This window comes from Sinocyclocheilus rhinocerous, unplaced genomic scaffold, assembly GCF_001515625.1.
Source record: "Sinocyclocheilus rhinocerous isolate Xijiao unplaced genomic scaffold, SAMN03320098_v1.1 scaffold256, whole genome shotgun sequence".
Classification (NCBI taxonomy): domain Eukaryota; kingdom Metazoa; phylum Chordata; class Actinopteri; order Cypriniformes; family Cyprinidae; genus Sinocyclocheilus; species Sinocyclocheilus rhinocerous.
In genome coordinates, this window is record NW_015632036.1 from 1,090,141 (window position 1) to 1,098,060 (window position 7,920).

The 7,920-nt window shown below is 40.6% G+C and overlaps 1 pseudogene; it reads left to right on the top strand.

Annotated features, from left to right (window-relative positions):
• LOC107742149 (uncharacterized) overlaps positions 1-6,481 on the top strand; it is a 10,713-nt pseudogene extending 4,232 nt beyond the window's left edge.
• Positions 6,482-7,920: the final 1,439 nt, after the last annotated feature.

Genomic DNA, 7,920 nt, shown 5'->3' on the forward strand with positions numbered 1-7,920 from the left:
AAAAAATGCCCATCCCTACTCTCTACTTGTACCCGGAAAAAAATTAACTCGCCAATGTAGGAGTTTTTTGGATTCTGTACAAAAGACAAAGTGTTTGACACTCCAGGCTGCAGATTTTTTTTTTTTTACGTTTTTGTATAATTATGATTACAAACTCTCGCTACACTCGTATTTTGACTGTGATTCATTGGTAAATAAATAAATAACCAATTTTTACTGACAGTAATTTTTACTTTCTATAGATATAACAATAATATTATTGTGAATTCCTTTGGTCACAGTGATCATGCAGTGAAAAGATGGGACAATATAACAGCCCTAATATGCAATATGTATTTACTAACAAGTAAATAAATAAGTTTTATGGTTTTTGAGAAAGACAGAAACTTGCAACATTTATCACAGATGTGTGATTTTTAGTGTTGTACAGTTGCTCCAAACATGATTCATCCAAGCAGTATTTAGACATTAAGACTATCTACAGTATTTCATAAACAGAAGAAAACCCACCGACATTACAGACAGATGTTCAGGAGTTGAATCCCCACCCTCTAAGCCCAAATAGGTGTGTTTACAGGCACATCATCTTAATTCAACCCTTTCGTTCAACATGAAATTACGGTCTTGCTTCATTTGTATCATGGTCACAGGGCTTGTTGTGTCTCAAGAGGACAAACAAGCACAAATTCAAACTGCTTTCTCCCCCCACCCATTTTAAAAAGCAAGCAATCATCTCTCCTCCTGCAGTAATGCGTCTCGCCCTTGTGTACTTCAGTGGTGATATGACATTGTGCTGGCCTACCTTTGATAAGCCTATGAGATGGAATCAAAGCAAGAAACCTTCTGCTCTGTGTCCACCAATGAATATTAGAGAGAAAATTAGATGTGATAGTGGAAGTACGCAAAAGAGTGAAAGCTTGAAAGAGAAAAAGAGAGGGGGAGAGACAGAAAGAGAGAGAAAGAGAAACAAAGAAAGGTGCTGAATGAAGATGGAAGGGCAGAAAGAGGGAAGAAGAGACGGAGATGAAAGGGGAGAGAGACAATAAGATGAAGCAACTGTGACAGATGAGAGGTGCAGCAACAAAGAGCTGGTGTTTGAGCAAGCAGCTGATCAGTTAGCAACAAGCCACACAGACTGTGTCTTACATCTCACTGCCACGTCTCAGCCTGCAGATCTGGAGAAAACATTGAAATACAGCCTCACCCAGAAAAATGTCAGAAAAATAAGAGTCAGTAGTTTAATATGGTTAATGCAGCAGTGATCTGGCCATATGCAGTCAGAGCTAGATGCAAGTAAGCGATTGCATATGTAACGGCTGAAACTGCAGGTTGCCGCCATACTTTAGAATCAAAGCAGTTCAAAAGTTCAAGGCCACATTAATGGTGTTCAGCTCTAAAGGCAAAACCCAGGAAACAGTGAGCAGATCCGGATCAGAATTTGGCAACAGGCAAAGTAAGCAAACTGCCTGGTGCAAACCAGTCAACTAAATACACAATCAAGAAACTGTGAAGGATATTTAAACTAAATGCTGAGCAGTGATAATGGTTATATAAAATGTGTCCATTCACTTTTTGATTACTTATTTTCCTTGTTAGTAAGTGTTCGCACCCATGTTTGCGTGCTTTTTATTTAAAGAACTGAATCATACTTGAGTTAGGGTAAGATGCTCCCCGAGGTACCTTAAATTTTTTCTCTTGATCATAACCAGCACAAACCTCATCTCAACACATTTAATGACACTCTTCTTAATTTTGTCATTTAATTTGAACATCAACATCTGTAAGATTTAGTCAGTCAAAAAAAATATAGACTTTATTTTGAAGTGAAAAGATAAAAATTTAAATTCAGCCGTCATGTTCAGCCCTCCTCGTGTGAAGACAGACGAGGTAAAGCTCTCCGACTCTACCTGCATGACTCCAACGGGCAACGACACCAACAAGGCACAGTAGTATCTTTCCATATTTTACTTCCCCACCCCGTCAGGGTTGGGAGAGGTGGGGGTACTGGTCTCCTCATTTCCAAAAGCTGGAAATACCTCACATGCTCTTATAACCTCAACAACACTTCCTTTGAATTTTATGCCGTTAGGGCTGCACGATTAATCAAATGCGATTGTAATGCACATCTCGTCAGTAAAGCCAGGTATGTAATAAGTGGTAAATCTCCATCACCTGCTTTCAGACGGAGCAGCATTTACTACACAGAGCTGTATTTCTCTGACAAGCTATGCAAAAAAAATCAGGTCGCAGCTTGCATCAAATTCAAGTGGTGCTTACTTACAGAACAGCCATGGGCTCCTCACCCCCTACCTCCACTCTCTCCTAAGCGTCTACATCCCTTCCAGAAACCTGCGGTCGATTAACAAGCGGTGGCTCCAGGTCCCATTACAGAGAGGCACAAAATCGCTCTCCTGCTCTGCCAGTATGAAGCCTAAGGTCTCTTCCTCCTTCTCGACTTTCCTCTGTGGTATCGTCCTCTCTTCCCTCTCTTCCCCACTTCTCATCATTAGATGCAAATTATGCCACAGATATGATGTTTTCTACCCTAACACACAGCTATGATGTTTTCTACCCTAACTATCTGCCTAGACAATATCTGTCCTATTTCCTCCAGACCAGCACGTGCTACTCACTCAAACCCCTGGTTAACTAATGTCCTCTACGAGCATTGGACTAAACCCAGGGCAGTGAAGAGAAAATGGCACACAAGTTCACACTGCCAAAACTACATTCTTCCATAACAAGATCAACAGTGCATCAGACACTCACAAACTCTTCAAAATATTCAATGCTCTTTTTTGTCCCCCTGCACCACCTCCCACCACCCCTTTAACTGCTGAAAATTTTGCTAATTACTTCACAAACAAAACCACACCCTTACGAAACAAAACTATATGGTAATATACTGCAAAATATAATGCGATATATTACATAATACATTTCCATATATTGGAAACTAGTACTTATATTTTTCAATATACAGCAATATATGCATTGACAATATACAGTATCTCGCAGAAGTGAGTACACCCCTCACATTTTGGTAAATATTTTATTATATCTTTTCATGTGACAACACTGAAGAAATGACACTTTGCTACAATGTAAAGTAGTGAGTGTACAGCTTGTATAACAGTGTAAATTTGCTGTCTCCTCAAAATAACTCAACACACAGCCATTAATGTCTAAACCGCTGGCCACAAAAGTGAGTACACCCCTAAGTGAAAATGTCCAAACTGGGCCCAATTAGCCATTTTCTCTCCCAGGTGTCATGTGACTCATTAGTATTACCAGGTCTCAGGTGTGAATGGGGAGCAAGTGTGTTAAATTTGGTGTTATCGCTCCCACGCTCTCATACTGGTCACTGGAAGTTCAACATGGCACATCATGGCAAAGAACTCTCTGAGGATCTGAAAAAAATAATCGTTGCTCTACATAAAGATGGCGTAGGCTATAAGAAGATACCCTGAAGCTGAGCTGCAGCACGGTGGCCAAGACCATACAGCGGTTTAACAGGACAGGTTCCACTCAGAACAGGCCTCGCCATGGTCGACCAAAGAAGTTGAGTGCACGTGCTCAGCGTCATATCCAGAGGTTGTGTTTGGGAAATAGACGTATGAGTGCTGCCAGCATTGCTGCAGAGGTTAAAGGGAAAAATGCCCATCCCTACTCTCTACTTGTACCCGGAAAAAAATTAACTCGCCAATGTAGGAGTTTTTTGGATTCTGTACAAAAGACAAAGTGTTTGACACTCCAGGCTGCAGATTTTTTTTTTTTTACGTTTTTGTATAATTATGATTACAAACTCTCGCTACACTCGTATTTTGACTGTGATTCATTGGTAAATAAATAAATAACCAATTTTTACTGACAGTAATTTTTACTTTCTATAGATATAACAATAATATTATTGTGAATTCCTTTGGTCACAGTGATCATGCAGTGAAAAGATGGGACAATATAACAGCCCTAATATGCAATATGTATTTACTAACAAGTAAATAAATAAGTTTTATGGTTTTTGAGAAAGACAGAAACTTGCAACATTTATCACAGATGTGTGATTTTTAGTGTTGTACAGTTGCTCCAAACATGATTCATCCAAGCAGTATTTAGACATTAAGACTATCTACAGTATTTCATAAACAGAAGAAAACCCACCGACATTACAGACAGATGTTCAGGAGTTGAATCCCCACCCTCTAAGCCCAAATAGGTGTGTTTACAGGCACATCATCTTAATTCAACCCTTAAGTTCAACATGAAATTACGGTCTTGCTTCATTTGTATCATGGTCACAGGGCTTGTTGTGTCTCAAGAGGAAAAACAAGCACAAATTCAAACTGCTTTCTCCCCCCACCCATTTTAAAAAGCGAGCAATCATCTCTCCTCCTGCAGTAATGCGTCTCGCCCTTGTGTACTTCAGTGGTGATATGACATTGTGCTGGCCTACCTTTGATAAGCCTATGAGATGGAATCAAAGCAAGAAACCTTCTGCTCTGTGTCCACCAATGAATATTAGAGAGAAAATTAGATGTGATAGTGGAAGTACGCAAAAGAGTGAAAGCTTGAAAGAGAAAAAGAGAGGGGGAGAGACAGAAAGAGAGAGAAAGAGAAACAAAGAAAGGTGCTGAATGAAGATGGAAGGGCAGAAAGAGGGAAGAAGAGACGGAGATGAAAGGGGAGAGAGACAATAAGATGAAGCAACTGTGACAGATGAGAGGTGCAGCAACAAAGAGCTGGTGTTTGAGCAAGCAGCTGATCAGTTAGCAACAAGCCACACAGACTTACATCTCACTGCCACGTCTCAGCCTGCAGATCTGGAGAAAACATTGAAATACAGCCTCACCCAGAAAAATGTCAGAAAAATAAGAGTCAGTAGTTTAATATGGTTAATGCAGCAGTGATCTGGCCATATGCAGTCAGAGCTAGATGCAAGTAAGCGATTGCATATGTAACGGCTGAAACTGCAGGTTGCCGCCATACTTTAGAATCAAAGCAGTTCAAAAGTTCAAGGCCACATTAATGGTGTTCAGCTCTAAAGGCAAAACCCAGGAAACAGTGAGCAGATCCGGATCAGAATTTGGCAACAGGCAAAGTAAGCAAACTGCCTGGTGCAAACCAGTCAACTAAATACACAATCAAGAAACTGTGAAGGATATTTAAACTAAATGCTGAGCAGTGATAATGGTTATATAAAATGTGTCCATTCACTTTTTGATTACTTATTTTCCTTGTTAGTAAGTGTTCGCACCCATGTTTGCGTGCTTTTTATTTAAAGAACTGAATCATACTTGAGTTAGGGTAAGATGCTCCCCGAGGTACCTTAAATTTTTTCTCTTGATCATAACCAGCACAAACCTCATCTCAACACATTTAATGACACTCTTCTTAATTTTGTCATTTAATTTGAACATCAACATCTGTAAGATTTAGTCAGTCAAAAAAAATATAGACTTTATTTTGAAGTGAAAAGATAAAAATTAAAATTCAGCCGTCATGTTCAGCCCTCCTCGTGTGAAGACAGACGAGGTAAAGCTCTCCGACTCTACCTGCATGACTCCAACGGGCAACGACACCAACAAGGCACAGTAGTATCTTTCCATATTTTACTTCCCCACCCCGTCAGGGTTGGGAGAGGTGGGGGTACTGGTCTCCTCATTTCCAAAAGCTGGAAATACCTCACATGCTCTTAGAACTTTAACAATACTTCCTTTGAATTGCATGCCATTACAGTCACACTCCCTCTAAAAATCCACATTGTAGTTATTTAACGTCCTCCAGGTCAGCTGGGCAACTTTCTAGAAGAACTGGATATGCTGCTGTCCTCATTCGCTGAGGATGGCAGCCCTCTAGTACTTTTTGGTGACTTCAACATCCACCTTGAGAAGCCACATGCTGCTGACTTCCACTCTCTTTTAGCCTCTTTCGACCTTCGGCGACTCAACACCACAGGTGCCCATAAATCATGTAACCAACTCGATCACACGCAATTGTATCACAGATAACATCTTGGTCAAACCCTTGCATGTCTCAGATTATTTCCTTATTACTTTTAATCTACATCTACCTTAGTCCTCACCACCAACCCCTCTGCCAGTTTAGTTTAGATGAAGCCTAAGGTCTCTTCCTCCTTCTCGACTTTCCTCTGTGGTATCGTCCTCTCTTCCCACTCCTACACACTTCTCATCATTAGATGCAAATTATGCCACAGATATGATGTTTTCTACCCTAACACACAGCTATGATGTTTTCTACCCTAACTATCTGCCTAGACAATATCTGTCCTATTTCCTCCAGACCAGCACGTGCTACTCCCTCCAACACCTGGTTAACCGAAGTCCTCTGCGAGCATCGGACTAAACTCAGGGCAGCGGAGAGAAAATGCCGCAAATCAAAAGATTCAGCTGATTTCAGCAGGTATCAGTCACTGCTATCTTCATTTTCCACCAAAGTTCATGCTGCCAAAACTAGTCTCTAAACTTATCCTCTCCAGCCACCCTACCACCTGCCCTCTAGACCCAATCCCCTCACATCTCTTACAAGCCATTTCCCCTGCACTTCTGCCTTCACTCACACACATCATCAACACATCTCTTCTCACAGGCATTTTTCCCACCGCATTCAAGGAGGCTCAGGTAACCCCACTGCTTAAAATACCTACACTATACACCTCACTTGTTGAAAGATACAGGGCCAGTGTCTCTCCTCCCTTTTAGCAAAATCACTTGAACGCGTTGTGTTCAACCAAGTGTCCTGCTTCCTTTCACAGAACAACCTGCTGGACAACAACCAATCTGGATTGAAAAGCGGCCATTCAGCTGCTTTTTTATTAGGAGGCAGTTATGGCACTTTTCCACTGCATTTATGGCTCGCTTTGGCGCTTTTCCAATGCACGGCACAGCTCACTTTCTAGCGCTTTCCACTGTATGGTACGGCTCGGTACGGCTCGCTTAAATAGTACCACCTCATTTGAGGTTCCAAGCGAGCCGTACCGATACTAAAATGTGATGTGTTAACACTGCAGATCACTGAATGGTCAGAGAGAATCGTCACTACAGCTGTCATTGGATTTGTGACACGAGACACCAAACCCGCTATCAGCAACAGCCACCACAGTATCGTTCGCATGACTAAACGACTTGCTTTTTAAAAAAAAAAGAAGAAAAAAAAAAGAATGGCCCCTGTGTCATGTATTTGTATCTCCTTTTTAATTTTTGCATATATATTTTTTTTAACAAATGTTTCTATTTATTCCCCTTAATAACACATTGGCTGATGCATCATCTTTCTGGACATGCTAAACTTATATCTAAATATGTTACAATTTACATGCACATTGTTCTTGATTGGCATCTTCCCCCATCTTACCCTGGTTGGACTGAACTGAACTAACATTGTCATGACTCATGACAAAGGTTATTTTTATTAGACCTAAAGGGCCTAATAGACCTAAATTGGTCTATTAGGACCTAAATTGTTTATATTTAACCTGAGGAATTTAATAAGAAAATAAGCATTTAATGTAAATGCCTTTGGAATAATATTATTGAGACATGTAAGTTAATCTACCTCTTATTCTTTTTCTATTGTACACCACACACACACACACACAAACAGATACCTATTTGATAATCTATAATTCCCGTGTACAGCTGTGCTGTGTTTATCTTGGTTGCATATTACTCCTGTGCTAAGAGAAATTAAAATCTTTGGACAAAGCTGATCAGACCCTTTGTTTTGACTGACACCCCTTGAGGAAGGCTAGATATCAGAACTCACCTAATACAGTCCTTTCACTCATCAAAACTAGTCTCTAAACTTATCCTCTCCAGCCACCCTACCACCTGCCCTCTAGACCCAATCCCCTCACATCTCTTACAAGCCATTTCCCCTGCACTTCTGCCTTCACTCACACAC